General features: G+C 40.9%; 1 protein-coding gene across 3 annotated transcripts in view; it reads left to right on the top strand.

Moving 5' to 3' along the window:
• The first annotated feature begins 613 nt into the window (after positions 1–613).
• The window catches only part of LOC117186785 (BTB/POZ domain-containing protein 7-like), a 47,492-nt gene continuing 30,230 nt past the window's right edge, over positions 614–17,875 (top strand). For all 3 annotated transcript variants that reach the window (XM_033388043.1, XM_033388045.1, XM_033388044.1), the window contains exon 1: positions 614–754. The gene's annotated coding sequence lies outside the window, so the exon portion shown is untranslated. The remainder of the gene's footprint in view (positions 755–17,875) is intronic.

Below are 17,875 nucleotides of genomic sequence, written 5' to 3' on the forward strand. Positions count from 1 at the left end.
TGATCACCTTGTAGCCATAATCCACTAGTTCTCCTCATTCAGGACGATGATGAACTGGCCTCTCAGCCCTGTAATATCCTCTACCTTGGCCACCTTCCATTCAACTGTAGTAAGGTGAGAATTGCAGACCTGCAGTAACCTCAGGATCTTCTGCGGCTCTGCAGGCTTCGCCAAGACCCAAGTTTTGGCCCCCCTGCATAGACCTCATTTAGGTCAGCTACCGTCTTCATATAGAGGGCCGCAGAGCGAACTTCGTGGCAGGCGATGGGTTTTAACGTGCCTTGGTGCCTTCCTGCGTTCTTAAATTTTGATGGTAGCCCGCTGTTCTCCTCCAGCTTATTATTTCTAGTCAATTTAAGTGTAGTGCAATATTTAAGTTGTTAACAATTTTAAATTTGTTAACAAACAGGAAACAGTAAAATGGCAGGGCATGCTCAAAACCGTTTTATCGTTTCCCACGAAAATCAACCCATTTATACCAACGATATATGTATCGTGTCTCAGTATTAGGCTCAAACAGTGAACATCTCTTTCAAGAATACCATATATGTAATTATGTGATTCAGCGTATTTCGTAGTAGAATTAGTTACGTGTGCAGTCGATAAATTTTAGTTAAAAAACGGGCTTACTATTTTTGCAAACTTTTTTTTCCTGTAAATAAAATAATCATTTTTAACTTTATAAAAAACACAGTTAAATGTGAATATTAAATGTTTTTCTGAGCAGCCAGCTGGGAATTGATTTTACATATTGGTAATCCAATTGTGTGCTCTTTAATACATAAATACATCTTCATAACAGTTTTAAAGTGCATAAAAAACCACTTAACATTAGTACGTACATATGTACATATTATTGTACATACCACATGTCGATGTGTGAGAAGCAATACATATTCATACGTATGTTTTGAAAAGTGATAAAATATTAGAATTCCTCTCAATCATAAATAAACAAAGATTGATGTAAATTTTCGTCTGAAATTTTCAACAGCCGCTCTCCGAACTCATTTTGAATAATGAATGAGAATTCATGTTTGTTGCTTTGATAAATATTTCGTTTGGGCATGTGTTCATGCATATGATATGTATGTATTAACTTCTATGGATTTTGTGTGTATATTAAAGATAAAAATGAAACCAATCGAATTAATTGAAAAAATTGATGCTTCTTTATACATATGTATGTATATGTATATCTGTGCGCATAATATGTATGTATATATGCAAACATATACGTTATGAGGTATACAACATGCATTTATTATATTTTTTCCAGTCCTTTTATTTCTTTAAAATAAATGTACGTTTCCCCAATAATTACGTACATATGTAAATATGTATAGAATTGAATACAAATTTTTTAAATTTCTTCTGCAATTAGGTCAAGGTTGACGATTCCATATTGGTACATACTACACATAAGTACATAAAAGTTGAAGCAACACAAAATATATACACTAGTCGGCATAATTATTTTGACGAAGTATAAATCGTGTATTTTTTAGCATAACATTTTTGTGACTTTATTAAGAATTTTTGATTTATTTTTTCTTTTAAATATATAACTAATAGAAACTTAAAAATAAGGAAACAAATATATTTTCATTCAAACTTTAAAAGATTTTAATTAATAAGTAATTTCACAGTATGGCATAAGTATTTTGACAAGATTGTTTAATTTAAATAACAAAGTTTAAACTTTACAAAAGTGAATGAATTAAGCAAATTTTAATAAAATATATATCCTCCTTTAGCTTCAATAACTTCTTAGAGTCGCCGTGTTACAGAATCCACTAAATTTTGAAGGATCTCCGGAGATACCGCTTGCCAAAGGGAAGTGAGTTCAGAAATTGTCTTTTCTCTCGTATTGTTGAACGAAACTGTTCACTATAAATTTAATAAGTTTAAAAAACATAATGGTTTCAGAAATTTCACCAGATCATGCGCCAAGCGTAAAACAACTCCAACTGATGTCCGAGTCCTTCTACGCGCATTTACAAAAAATGTGTTTCTGAAGCCTCAAATTGCTTCACACTTCTTCCACTTGAACGCAGAGAACCCAATCAGTTAACGCAGCCTGACGACGTTTAAAGGAATGACATTTTAATACCTCTAAATCCAAGGACGTGCCGTTTATGACAAAGGCAAACAAAATAAAAAGACTGGCCTTTGCAAAGGAGTATGTGCATAAGCCAAAGAAGTTCTGGAGAAGCGTTTTGTGGACTGATAAAAGCTCATTTGAGTATAACTCATAAAAACTAAAGTTTTCATAAGAATGCCAACAAAGCAAAGAAAAAGTAAACGGTTTGTAAAAAAGTGATCCGTGGCGGAGGCTCTGTCATGTTTTGGGGATGTGTTGCATACAGTGGGCTAGGAGACTTTATTCCTATCACCGGCTCAATGAACCAGGGCAATTATTTATACACCCTACATGAAAACGCATTCCCCTCCGGTAATAGGCTGATTGGAGAGTCATTAATCCTGCAACAGGATATGATTACCACATTTTTGAGGGATGTTGGTGTTACCACATTGAACTGGCCTCCTCAAAGTCCAGATTTGAATATTATTGAAAACGTCTGGTTTGTTTTAAAACGCAAAAGAACAGTTTCGTTCAACAATACGAGAGAAAAGACAATTTCTGAGCTCACTTCCCTTTGGCAAGCGGTATCTCCGGAGATCCTTCAAAATTTAGTGGATTCTGTAACACGGCGACTCTAAAAAGTTATGGAAGCTAAAGGAGGATACATATTTTATTAAATTTTGCTTAGTTCATTCACTTTTGTAAAGTTTAAACTTTGTTATTTAAATTAAACAATCTTGTCAAAATACTTTTGCCATACTGTGAAATTACTTATTAATTCAAATCTTTTAAAGTTTGAATGAAAATATATTTGTTTCCTTATTTTTAAGTTTCTGTTAGTTATATATTTAAAAGAAAAATAAATCAAAAATTCTTAATAAAGTCACAAAAAAGTTATGCTAAAAAATACACGATTTTTACTTCGTCAAAATAATTATGCCGACTAGTGTATGTTTCAACATTTTTTTAATACAGTTTTAACATTTAAAAATAAAAATACTGCCTTTCTCCAACACACAGCTTATTTGAACCGGACTGTTTAAAAAATTATTTTTATACCCGATACTCAAAATGGATGTGTGTAACGTCCAGAAGGAAGCGTTTCCGTCCCCATAAAGTATATATGTATGTATATTCTTGATCAGCATCAATAGCCGAGCCGATTGAGCCATGTCTGTCTGTCCGCCTGTCCGTCCCTATGAGCGCCTAGTGCTCAGAGATTATTCAAAACTAGAGCAACGACATTTTATATCCAGACTTCTGTAATATGTCACTGTTACAAGTATATTTCAAAACTTTGCCCCGCCCACTTCCGCCCTACAAAGGACGAAAATCTGTGGCATCCACAATATTAAAGATACTAGAAAACTAAACTAACGCACAATCATAAAGAATGACCATATCTACCAGATTGCCGAATCTGGATCAGATCGCAAACAGTAACAAATCAATTTGCAGTGGATACACCGCGCCTGACGACATGTTCAGACACGTTTTCTGTCTCCCGCACGCACTCTTTGCCGCTCAATGTAGCCATACTGACTACAGTCAGCACAACATTTATTCGGACACTCGTCTATATCAACTTTCTTTATAAATAACTTGAAAAGTATTTAAGTTTAAAAAAAAAAATTTTTATTTCATTATGAACATGGATATTACTACTATTAATTTCAAATCTAAAAACATAAAAAACCTTCTTTGGAATATCAAAAAAAATTAAAAGTATCAAAAAGGCCACTTTTTTACGCACAACAATTATTCGGACACTTTTTATTTTGTACGAAAAAAACTTATTGTCCCCAATTTTTTCTGATTTCAATATTTTGTGGGGCCGCCCTTAGCTTCAATAACAGCTTTTAGACGTCGGGGCATACTTTTTACCAAATGATTGGTTTCATTGGGATTAATTTTCTCCCATTCCGTCATCAGAGCCGTTTTAAGGATTTCCTTGGAGGAAATTTTATGTTTCCTAATTTTTTTTTCTAGCAAATCCCAAACATGCTTTATGGGGTTCAGATCTGGTGACTGCGGCGGCGTTTTTAACTGCTTGCACTGATACAACAGCCATTCTTGAACCAAAAACGAGGTATTTTTGGGGTCATCGTCTTGTTGAAACAAGAAATTCATCGCTTCAAGACCCAATTTTTCGACACTCGCCATTGAATTGTCAGTCAAAATTTTCTTGTAGATGTGTTTGTCCATCTTGGTCTCAATAAACACCATTTGCCCAGGTCCAGCTGCTGCTATACACCGCCGGCGGTGGAAATGTAATGGTTTGGGGTGTAAGCAGCAGCTGGACCTGGGCAAATGGTGTTTATTAAGACCAAGATGGACAAACACATCTACAAGAAAATTTTGACTGACAATTCAATGGCGAGTGTCGAAAAATTGGGTCTTGAAGCGATGAATTTCTTGTTTCAACAAGACGATGACCCCAAAAATACCTCGTTTTTGGTTCAAGAATGGCTGTTGTATCAGTGCAAGCAGTTAAAAACGCCGCCGCAGTCACCAGATCTGAACCCCATAAAGCATGTTTGGGATTTGCTAGAAAAAAAAATTAGGAAACATAAAATTTCCTCCAAGGAAATCCTTAAAACGGCTCTGATGACGGAATGGGAGAAAATTAATCCCAATGAAACCAATCATTTGGTAAAAAGTATGCCCCGACGTCTAAAAGCTGTTATTGAAGCTAAGGGCGGCCCCACAAAATATTGAAATCAGAAAAAATTGGGGACAATAAGTTTTTTTCGTACAAAATAAAAAGTGTCCGAATAATTGTTGTGCGTAAAAAAGTGGCCTTTTTGATACTTTTAATTTTTTTTGATATTCCAAAGAAGGTTTTTTATGTTTTTAGATTTGAAATTAGTAGTAGTAATATCCATGTTCATAATGAAATAAAAATTTTGTTTCAAACTTAAATACTTTTTAAGTTATTTATAAAGAAAGTTGATATAGACGAGTGTCCGAATAAATGTTGTGCTGACTGTATGTACATATGTATGTACATATGTATCGGGTATAAATGTAGAGTTGCGGTCGCAGCAGAAACTTACAACGTTAGATCTCGTTTTTATTTTTCTTTTAAAATAAAAATTAATATTTGGTAAGCTCTACTTATTGTTTATAGCCATTTTTAAAATATTTTGCATCGAGTCGACTAACTTTCCTGTGATTTATCGCATAATTTTCCCCCACTCCTCTGCACATACTGTTGTTAACCAATTTTTAACGTTTTATAATGTTTTGATCCAATATCAGCCAAAAATTCTCAATACCCTTTAAAGTCAGGAGACTGAGCCAACGGAATCATCAAATGGAGACTTTATTACTTTGGACAGTTCCGAGTAATTCGCGGCTTATGCTGAGGATATATAGGGCTATATTAGTTTTGTGGCGGATGCGGATGTGTGCAATACCCAGAAGGAAGCGTTTCCGCTTCGATATAGCCATGTGTGTCTGTCCGTCCTGATGAGCGCCTAGATTTCGGGAACTAACTAGAGAAACCAAATTGTATCATACTGTAACTAGTGTATTTCAGTATTTCGTCCCGCTCTTTTCCGCACGCGCACAAAGAAGAAAATTCTTTAGCATCCACAATTTCAAAGAAACGACAAAACGAAGGATCGTAGAAAACCATCTATCTATCCATATCTACTAGACTGTCGAATATAGAACAGATCATTAAAAGTTCGAGCAAAATGAGCTAGTTAGCGGTTTGAAATCAATTCCTCCCTTTTGGGAACGGCTGTACCAAAAGACAGAGAAAAACAGACCATACGACAGCTATCGTCTCTGAAACCAATTCCGCCGCTCACGTATTTACGTGTAAAATATATTGTATAGTTTACATATGTAAATCATAAGCTCACACTGACTGACCAAAGAAAATATATAAATATAGTAATATAAATTAAAAAAAGTAATAATATATAAACAATAAGGAGAACTTACCAAATATTAATTTTTACTCTAAAAGTAAAATAAAAACAAAAAATAATTTTTTAAGAAATCCGGGTTTTTTTAATCGACGAAATCAGCGCTGTCTCGATCGCACAAAGTCGATAGAGCACCCAGATGTAAAACGGAATGAGCACGTACATATGAGTGTGTTTTTGTCCATGCAGCCCATTTCCGAAACGAAACCTGTTTATAAAATTTCTTCTTTTTCGAAAATCATTTTGCCATTGACTGGTTAAATAATAAAATATTTATATTCAATGTAATCATATTTAATTTCTTATTCTGCTTAAATTCGCTGTGCTGTGCACACACACATATGTATGTACATGCATGCATACGTACTTCAAAAGACTTTGCTTATTGACACGACGCACGCTGAATACCCTAATGACAATTATTCTAATGAATGAAATACATTAGGTATTTTTACATATGTGTATTAGCTCATAAAACAAATTGTATTAATATTTAGTTGAACCTCCTCCGTTCTTATATCCGGTACTCGAATAGTATAGGGGTATATTACATTTGTGGAGAAAATGGATGTGTGTAACGCCCAGAAGGAAGCGTTTCCGACCCCATAAAGTATTGTAACGAATGGAGATTAGGTAGGCTGAGTATCGTCATGCCGGATTATATTGTTTGGAACAACACACAAATTCTTTTGGAAATAAAGTCTCTTTGTTTAAGTATAAACTATCTCTCTGTCTCCGTTCCTCTATCCGGAATACGAACTATAGAAACGTAACAACTGGTGTCAGAAGTGTCAAAATCGAGAATGGTTAAATACGGAGAGCTTAAATTTTAACAGTTGAGCAGTTACCGAGCGGCTTGAAAACCAAGCTGCAGCTGCGGTTAAAAGCTGCAATGGAGAGAGCAGACCTTAATGTAGAGGGTTATGAGTTCTTGGATAATCAAGGCGCCAGGTCGCCAGTGGAGAAGAATCAGCCGGTGGCGGACAATGACCAACAACAACAGATGATGCTGCATATTAAAGATCAAGACGAGACGATTAAGGGTCAAGGTGACCAACACTAACAGCAATAAAGCAAGTGAAGGATCAAGGTGAAGTTCAATCACAGAAATAAGAAGCTATGACAAAACAGATGGCAGAGAAGTGGGCCAGCGTTGACAAGAAACTCCAGGAAAACTCAAACAGTTCAGCGTCTGGATGAAGAGATCACACGTCTTGATGAGAGAAATCGGCAAGATTCCGTCAATTGGATTTGGGTGTTCCTGTCAACAACATGAAAACAGCCAACCCGAAATTGGCTACACTTAGTTTTAATGGCACAACAAAATATAGCGTTTTCGTGACACAATTCGAATAATTGGAATAATTGGACGGAAGCTGACCGCCTGGCCGCTTTTGTGCTTTCCTTGAAGGGTACTGCTGCTGAGTTGCTACAATTGATTTCCGGCGCAGATAAATTGAATTACGAGGCTGTTAAGCGTGCCCTGGAGTGTCGATATGGAGGTAACCACATGCCGGAAATTCATCGCTTGGAGTTGAAGGGCAGGGTACAATGTTACGCGGAGTCCCTTTAAGATTTCGCGACAGGCATAGAGCGATTCTCACGGGACTTAGACACACGCTGCGCAATGGTTCTGATGGAAAAAACGTACGAGGAAGCGGTCAGTCAAGCATTGACCTATGAAACATCGCTTTTAATATGATCTCTATCACCAAAAGTGCATACTGTAAATGCTGAGGTGAATAATAATAGTCTACCGACAAGAACCCAAGGACAAGGAGTATTCAACGGAAGATGCTTCATTTGCAACCAAAGGGGTCATATGGCGAGACAATTTATCGATAGACAAAAAATACCGAGATCCTGGTCTATGGAGGGGGAATTATTACAGGAACAAGGGCTTAGGAAAAAGTTTGGTAGAGATCCCCGAGATAGATTTTTTAAATTAGAACGAATCGGCACAGATTTTATCGGAGTGGACATTATCGACATCATTATCCTTTATGACTTTACAATAGATTTAAAAAAATAATTCTAAAATATGGAAATGTAGAATTGCCTATAAGTGGAAGTAGAGACGACAACTAGGAATAGTTATGCATCGTAGGGCCGCCCAATATGGAAACTATAGTGTGGATTAGGTTATGCCGGAAGGAAGATGAGAAGTTGTTGGTTGTCGAACCCTTTGGAAAAGAAAAACATTTTGTTGTGAAAAACCCTTGTAAACGCTACCGAAGAATGACAGATTCCATTAAGGTTCTTAAACCCAACTAGAACGAATCAAATTATCCAGAAGGGAGACAGAATTTTTGGCAGTTTCAAGAGGTTACGATGGTTATAGATTGCGAAAGAAATGAATCTCAAATGAATAGTTATCGTGTGGAACCTGAGCCTTAGAAGGATTACAGTCACAAAAATATAGGTTTGTCTACTATTAACAAGTCAAAAGATAAAAGCTTCTTCATTGTTGAAAAAATGTTTGCATTTAATAAGGTAGCAGGAAGGACTACTGGCACAGGAACTACAGGACCAATTCTGTATCTGCCACGTAGGGTTCCACTGGCTAAGAGGGACGAAGCAAGAAAGTTAAAATTAGAAATGGAACGTAGTGGAATAATATAATCGTCTATTAGCCCATGGAGCTCTCCACTAAAGAAAAAGAAAGATGTCAGTACACGATTTTTCGTAGATTATTGGAAGTTAAATGATGTAAAAAAAAGGATAGTTAACCTCTTCTAAGAATAGACGAATTCCTAGATTCCCTAGCTGGCACGATTTGGTTTTCGACTTTGGACTTACGAAGCATATATTTTCAAGTGGATATGGCTAACGAAGATTGAGAAAAAGTTACGTTCACTATTGGTGATGGGCTATGGCAATTCTTAGTAATGCCTTTCGGTCTCTATAATGATTCGCCTACTTTTGAACGATTAATAAAACGAGTGCAAAATGGACTACATTGGAAGACCTGCCTAGTCTACCTAAATGACATTATTGTGTTGGGAAATGATTTCGACGACCATTTAAAAAAGCTACAGGAAGTATGTAAATGGATCGAGAAAGCTGAAGTACAACTAAATCCAAAGAAATGTGGCAGACAGCCAAAATGAACTGACAAGAAAAAAATTAGTGTTACGAATGGACAGAGAAAGAAGAAAAAGCTTTCCAACAATTAAAAGTTCTCCTGTATTCAGCGCCGATCCTGGCTTATCCGGTACTGGGCGAAAAATTCATGTTAGATACAGATGCGAGTGGCACATTAATGTGCCAAGTAATTGAGAGACAAGAGAGAGTGATTGCCTATCACAGCAAGGTTTTGTCAAATCCCGAAAGAAACTGCTGTGTCATGAGAAGAGAACTATTGGCAATCGTGGGAAAGCCAAACAATTTCATCTGCGAACTGATCAGGCAGGGCGTCGATGGCTTCTACAGTTCAAGGATCCAGAAGGACAGCTCGTCCGATAGAGCGGTTGCAAAAGTATGACTTCACTATCGAGCGCAGAATAGGAGGATTACAAGGAAATGCTAACGAACTGTCACGTTGTCCTTGTGAATCTGAATGTAGACAATGTTCACAGTCTGATGCTAAAGAAAACATAATTGACATTTAATTAATGAATGTTCTTCCCAAAAATGAGTGGACAGATGACAAAATCTATAAAGATCAAGAAAACAATGAGGAAATCGCAAGACTTGTAGAGGGCCAAAAACATAATAGAAGGCCAACTCGTTAAGAAATGACAATTAAAAGACCTGTCGCGAAGGCATACTGTGCTCATAAATTTCAAGAGAGCTTAATCCCAATGCGTTATTTTGTGCTTTCAGCATAATAATACTTCTTCTGTGTATTTGTGCACATGAGAAATAAATTAAATCTTAAGAAGAAATTTTTCTCATTTAAAATTAAATATATTATACAATTACCATTTGTTGTATATATATTATTTTAATGTTGAAATGATGTCCATCTTTCCCACGGCAGAACAAAATGGGATACTGTAACAATGCGTTTCCAAAACACAAAGCGGCGAATTGTGGGTTCATGCAACACAATGTCACACAAGGGGAAACCTTATCGAGTGTACATAGGTACACTAAGTCTCCCCGCGTGTTGGCCAACAGAAACTTAATCAGCACGAATAACGATGGTTTGATTATCCCACGGCATACGATCGTAAGCAGTTTTAAACAACCACCAATTTGTTCTAATTGTGGAAACTTTTTTATTTGTTTTTCCAACGAAATAATTTTGTAAAAATTTTAATTCAGAATCAGGAAATAGCAGCAATGACCATAGGTTAGGTTAGGTTAGGTAGAGCCGGCTGCCAGGCTCGCTCGGAGCCCGGCACACTCAGGCCGGTTTCGGCCGATGTGATACCGCTTGGGATCATTCCCTCCCTGCAGTGAGATTTCATGTCAACAGTTGTTCCATCCGGATGCTCTTATAAAGTTTGCGATCTTTCTGGGACACAGCGTGGACATCTCCGAGATGTCGTTCAGAAAGGCGGAGCCCAAGTGATGCAGCCTCCTTCTGCTAAGCGCTGGACAGGCACAGAGCAGGTGTTCCACTGTCTCGTCCTCGTCTCTGCAGCTGCGGCAGAAATCATTGTATGGGGCACCCAGCCTACTTGCGTGGGTGCCTACTAGCCAGTGTCCTGTGAGGGAACGTATGACCGCGCTGCACCTTTCCCTGCCTAGTTTGCAGAGCTCGGCGGTGCGCTTCTTATCTATGGTCGGCCATGTTTGCCGAGCTGTGCGACAACGTGGCCCTATTTGCCACTTGTTGTCTGTTAGTCGCATGTACTGCTCTTTTATGATGAGCTTGCTGGTGGCCATAGGCATACAAATATCCTCCTTATCTTGGAGAAGGGGGGTCGTAGTACCAGATCTGGCCAGCTCGTCCGCTATGCAGTTGCCCTCGATGTCCCGGTGGCCCGGGACACATATAAGGCTGATAGCAAATTGCTGAGCCATCTCGTGAAGAGATCTGCGGCACTTCGCCACAGTAGCCGAGATCGAGGAGATCGCGTTAAGTGATCTGATCGCAGCTTGGCTATCGCTGTAGATGTTTAGATTGGTTGCCGTGGTGGTAACCGTGTGAAGGCAGTACAGAGCCTCCCTGATTGCTGTAACTTCCGCTTGGAAGACGCTACAGTGATCCGGGAGCCTGAAAGATTGCCTTATGTTTAGCTGTTCAGAGTAGATTCCTCCTCCAACCCTGCCGTCCAGCTTTGAGCCATCCGTGAAGATGCTTATGGCCCCGTCTGGGCCGGGGAGTCCCTCGAGCCATTCGTCTCTATGAGGGATAATTGTGCTGAATGGAGTCTCCGTGTGCTCCCTTGGAACTTGATAGTCCGTTCTTGCTGGGACCATGTTGTTTTTATTTAGTAAAGATAAGTGACCTATGTGTTGAGGTACCCATTGTTCAGAGTCCCTAAGACGTATTGCTGCCATTTCTGCCCGCTCCTTTACTGCAAGGTCAAGGCTCTGGAGGCATAACATGGCGTTTAGCGCATCATTTGGTGTAGTTCGAAGAGCTCCACTGATGCAGAGGGCGGCTGTTCGCTGAACATTGCCCAGCTGATTGGTGATCGTCCTTTTTGTTAGGGCAGGCCACCAGACAGTAAGTCCTTAGAGTATTATAGGTCTGACTATTGCCAGATATGTCGATAGGACTATGCTTGCGTTCATGCCCCACTTTAGGCCGATAGCTTTTTTGCAAGTTTAGAGTGCTGTCGTTGCCTTCCTTACTCTATCCTTGACATTCAGGTTCCAGCTAAGCTTTTTGTCAATTACCAACCCTAAGTAACTGGCACTGTCGCTGAAGGAGAGCCTGTATCCATTTAGTATTGGGTGGTTGAGGGCCGGGACCTTGTATTTTTTTGTAAATAACACGAGTTCCGTTTTCGAGGGATTTAGTCCCAATCCGCGCGATTCTGTCCATCCGGACAATCGAGCAAGCTTTGCGGTCATTAAGTCGCACAGTGTTTGGGGGTATTTCCCCGAGAAGATAATCGCAATGTCGTCCGCATAGGCCACGACTTTGCAGCCCCCCTCTTCCAGGTCGCATAGAATCTTATTGATTGCCATGTTCCACAGAAGAGGAGACAGAACTCCCCCTTGTGGGGTTCCTCTGTTGACATACCTTGACTGGGTGGACGATCCCATCGATGATGTCACCGTCCTGCGTATGAGCAATTGATCAATGAGCATCACCAAGTGACGGTCCACCCCCAGGTCAGTCAGGGCTTCTGTAATGGCGCCCGGTGTGATGTTGTTGAAGGCTCCCTCGATATCGAGAAAAGCTATTAGGGAGTATTTTTTGAGATGCAGAGATTTTTCTACACTCGAGATCACTTCATGAAGTGCCGTTTCCGTGGATTTTCCTTTCCGGTAGGCATGCTGCGCACTTGAGTACAGCTGGGGACTTATGGTTGTCCGTAATTGTAACCCGATAAGTCTCTCAAAGGTTTTGAGTAAGAAAGACGATAAACTGATTGGTCTAAAGTCTTTCGGGGTTGAGTGTGAGGCTTTGCCTGCTTTAGGGAGGAAAACTATCCTAGCCTTAAGCCATGCTTGCGGTATTGTACATACCGCCAGTATCTTCCTGAAGATACTATGTAGCCAGTCGATGGCCGTTTCCCCGGCCTTCTGAAGTTGGGCCGGGATTACCTGGTCCGGGCCTGGCGATTTAAACGGGTTGAAGCTGTTTACTGCCCAACTTATGTTCCGTTTTGTAAGGATATGGTCCATCGATTCTACCGATCCCTCTCCTTGGAGGTGTGTCGGCTCGGTGGTTGTGCATCCGGGGAAATGCGTGTCGAGCAGAATGTGTAGGGACTCCTCACTAGAGTTGGTCCACGTACCATCATTCTTTTTGAGATAACCTACCGAAGGAGTAGTTTTTGAGAGAACTTTCCGGAGTCTTGCGGCCTCCGAAGTTTCCTCGATTTCGGAGCAAAATTTTTGCCAGGAGGCTCTTTTAGCCTTCCTCGTTTCCTTTTTGTATAGTGCTAGACTGGTTTTATAGTCTGCCCAGTGAGTATCCTCCTTAGCTCTTGTGGCTCTATTGAATAGAGTCCTACAAGTCCTACGAAGGGTGTCTAGTTGCTTAGACCACCAGGGGGGTTTCTTTTTCCCCCTTGGTCTGGTAGAAGGGCATGCTGCCTTGAAGGCTTTGTTGCACGCATCCGTAAACCTGTTCACAAGGCGGCTTAGGTTGTCTTCCGTGTTCGGGCAATTAGGGGCGTTAGGAGGGAGTAGTTTCTCCAGGGTTGTGCTATATTTTTCCCAGTTGGCTTTTCTGGGGTTGATATAGTCGGTTGGTTTGGGGATCTCGAAGGATAGTATCGTCTCGATATACCTGTGGTCCGAGAAGGAGTGGTCTCCTAGGACTCTCCAGCTCTTGATTGTGTCTAGCAGTTTGCTTGACACTAGCGTGAGGTCAATGACCTCCTGCCGATTTTTAATTATAAACGTGGGTCGTTACCCCGATTGCAAATGAATAAATTTGAGTTCAGGATGAAGCTGAACAGTGACTCACCCCTTACATTCGTGTCCGTGCTCCCCCATTGGGTGTGGTGGGCGTTGGCATCGCAACCTATAAGTAGGTCTTTGTCCGTCCTTTCGCTGTCGCTGGCTATTTTGCGAACAAGGTCGTTGGGAGGATCATCTTCCTCGTGGGCCATATAGGACGCCAGCAGCCTGAGATGATTCCCGTTTAGCTCTAGGCTTGCCGCCGTGCTATCGCCATCGCTATAATTATGGAGCAGAAAGATATTTAAATGATTTCTCGCAAGTATGCTCGCAAGTACGGATTTTACCTTCATTTTGGTATACAATGATCTTGTATTCCATCGTCCCCAATCCACAGACCTTGCTTCTTACCACCCAAGGCTCCTGGATCAGGACTCCGTCGGCTCCGCTTGCGTCTAAGCGGATTATGAGAGCAGCCGATGCTGCTTTACAGTGGTGGAGATTTATTTGAAGGATCCTTAGGACCATCTTCAAGATTCTCCACCACCGTAATGTCTGCGTCCGAGTTGTCTGAGACTCTCTCTCGGCACATTGACTCAAAGTCGAGCATCAGCTCCGTCTCCGAAGATAAGCCTTCCTGGTCTGGCTCCAGCTCGTCGTCAGGCGCTTCGAGCTCCGCAGCGACATCCTGCACGTCTGGGTTGACGACAGGAAGCGCCGCGGCCGCCGTGTCCGCTTTGTACACCTTGATGGTGACCGAGCTGAAGCCGAAGTTAAGCTCTCCTTTTGCTGCCTCTATAGAGGCCAGCGACTCTTTATTGAGAACGAGCACTGCCTAGTTAGTCGGCCCTTGTGTCGTCTCAACATTGGCTACCTTCCAATCCGAGGTCGGTAGTCCTTGGTTGCATCTTTGCAACATCTTGAGGATGCGTTCTGGCTCCTTGAAGGTAGCCGGCACCCAAATTCTGGCCCTCGGTCTGCTGGGCACCTCTCTCCAGTCGACTGCGACGAGTTTCGCCCCAGCATAGACCTCGCCGACCTGCGCTACCGCCGCTTTATAAAGCTTTACGGAGCGCTCGTCTTCGCAGGCAATTATCTTGACGTTGCCCTGGAACCACCCCATGTCCTTGCAAACTGGCGGTGGTCCTGGGTCTTCGTCGAGGAGGTCGAAGCAGCGGTCGGCCAGTGCCGCTTCCACCCACTTCCACTGACTCCTTGGGATTCTTCCCTCTGCGCTGCCTTTGTCGAGGACGCCGATTAGCGTCCTCTCCTTGGCAATCTGCGCAAAAGAGACATTTGGCAGCACTCTGGAGCGCTTTGCTGCCGGTCCCGGTGTCTCCTGCGAGCGTTCCAAGGTGAACTCCGGGAGCACGGCCGAAGCCCATTCCACCTTCTTCAGCCAGTCGGCTGATGGGCTGGCTTCATTGCTGGCGTGTTGCCGACGGAGTATGTGCCCTGCACTCCTCTTTTCGGCATAGGTGTATCTTTTGGCTTGGGCGCTTGTCGACGCAAGTCAACCCCCTCTGCTTTACCAGAAGGTCGGGCAGCCGCAGTATTGCTTAGCTTTCCTTCCAAGGTGTCAGCTTCGGGAGTTACCTTGCCACCCACTCCGGATTCGGGATGGGACCCCCTCGGGTTCGCACAGGCACCTTCCACCTTACAGGTGTAGAGCCGGTTGGGCCAGGCCTTTGGGCCGCTGCCTTTCCGTGCTTGGGATTGCTCCCGGTTGGCATTTGGGGAGCGCCGCACTCATTTGTTTTTTTGGTGTTTTTTTTTGTTTTTATTTTTGTTGTTATACATCTTGTTCCCACGAGATGCAGAGAAACGGAAAGGTCAGCCCGGGCAGAGATCCACGTTGCCCGGGTAAGGCATCATTAGAACAGGGGGCTGCCAAGTCTCTGAGCCCTCCGTTAGCGACTGGGCTAGTTTTTATACCGGGCCCCCAGCCAGGCTGACTCTCGGCACGGGTCGAGTAACACACTTAGTCCGGCCCGGTGTGAGGTGGGTGTGGGGGTTTGGGATATGGGTAGGTATCGTGTATGGATGGGAGTGTGTGAGCTACTTATTGAGGCGGCACCACAAGCGCATCGTCAGTGCTGCTACCTAGCTTACACCCGCTGGCTGTCCGGGACTGCTTATTTCGGTACTCTCCCGTGAGGGATGCCCGTATGGCCCGTATGCCCGGATGGCAGTATTGAGAGAAAATTCATTAAATTTCTGAACATTAATTTTGTAACCTGATGATATAGTTGAAGTATCGTGGCGCAACGATGAATCAGTTTTTCACTTGAGCTTTTTCACTTCTGCAGCCAATTTAATTTTGGGTAAGAGAAAAATTTTCTGGCACATTTCCATCCGCAATGTTTTGTTTTGGACGGCCACAATGAGCAGTTTCTAATAATATTGATTCAGTATACTTTAACCAATCGCGGTGAAATTGGAGAACTGAAGATTTTTACGATCGAGTACCATATTTTGTGCACCATATATTGAAAATATGTTGCCCTGCAAACACACAATGATATGAATCCCCTTTCAAAACCAAATAGAAAATTAAAATAAAAAATAAATAATTATATAATATAATTAAATGATAATTAAATAATTTTCACATTAAACACAACAAAAACCTTAAGTAAACATAAAAAACATACACAACAAAGGAATAAATACATAGGTTACGCAAAACATTAATTTCACAAGAATCACAACATAAATTAGTTTTTATTAATACTTAATATAAAAGAAATACCTTTAACTTCAAAATCCATTGATCAATTAACCAATTACCGACTGATTTGAAGAGCGCATTTGCTCTAAATAGCTCGTCCCTCTTTCAACTTCGCTTTGAAAATTAAGACGTTTTCACGCTTTTAATTCTCTATTTAGAATGTCCCGTTAGATTACAAGAAAAATCTGCTTTGCCATTGTGAAGTTTAGACATTTAAGAGACAAATTGTGTACTTTTTGTGTAAATACTTTTTGATACATTTTTTGATTTTTGGCCTATGGACGGAACCACTGTGCAGTGGGATGAGAGTTTAGCATAGAACTAAATTTGGGCGACCACTGCAGATCAAAGCAAAAGGCGAAGCGGCGGCTGCAAAGCGTCCTTTAAACGCAGCAGAGCTGCCGAACGTCAGCGTTTGCATTACATAGGTGGTTCATCGGCGGCTAACCCGAAAAATTTCAGCATTTAACATGTTTGACGAGCTGTGAGTAACAGCATGCAAAAGAAAATTAAATTTCTAATAGTCAAATAATTAATTGGTGGCACTTACATTTTGAATTAAATGTGGCGGGGAAACAGCTGTCCATACCGCGCTGTTCGGTTACGCGCATGTTAAGAGATCAGTCTGTGTTATTATGCTCAAAAATGTATTTCTTGTTTCCTAAAAGAAAGATGATTTTTGATCAAAGTTTTTCTTCAAGTCCTTTCTAAAAAGAAGGTGATAAAATAATAAAAAAAACACATGGAGAGATAAAATAGAGATAGATAAAAGTATTAGAGATCCTTTAATCCTTTTAAATAAACAAATCGCTTCGCCGTTTTGCAGATTATTGTTTTTTTTATACCCGATACTCAAAATGAGTATTGGGGTATATTAGATTTGTGGTGAAAACGGATGTGTGTAACGTCCAGAAGGAATCGTTTCCGACCCCATAAAGTATATATGTTCTTGATCAGCATCAATAGCCGAGTCCATTGAGCCCTGGTCTGTCTATCCGTCTGTCCGTCCCTATCAGCGCCTAGTGCTCAAAGACTACAAGAGCTAGAGCAACGACATTTTATATCCGGACTTCTGTGATATGTCACTGTTACAAGTATATTTCAAATCTTTGCCCCGTCCACTTCCGCCCCCACATAGGGCGAAAATCTGTGGCATCCACAATTTCAAAGATACAGGAAAACTGAAAACGCTGAATCGTAGAGGATGACTAGATCTTCTAGAATGCAAAATCAGGACCAGATCGTACACTCCCCGACACTTGAATACGACATACTAAAACGTACACTTTAGGCACCAATATTTCCGGCACAAGCCAAAGAAAACGGTGAATTTGAATTTTCCTCAAATCTCTATTCAATTTAGCATAAATAAAAAAAAATTAAATGCAATATTCATCAAAGTAGATTGAGGAAAAAAATTTAATTGACATAACTCAAATTTCCGCTCCCAAAAAATGCGACACTTGAATACGACATTCACATTGAAAAATTTTTTATTTTGGATGTGGTCGCGACCAGACATTGAATAAATTCTCAAAAATCAATTGGGGTGTCCTTATTACGAGAAAAAAATTTGGGTTATGGTAAGTGCTTTTCAAAGGACGAAAACTCCACAATAAAAGCCTCGAAGGAAGTAGGTCCATC

This window comes from Drosophila miranda, chromosome XR (assembly GCF_003369915.1).
Source record: "Drosophila miranda strain MSH22 chromosome XR, D.miranda_PacBio2.1, whole genome shotgun sequence".
NCBI classification, from domain to species: Eukaryota; Metazoa; Arthropoda; class Insecta; order Diptera; family Drosophilidae; genus Drosophila; species Drosophila miranda.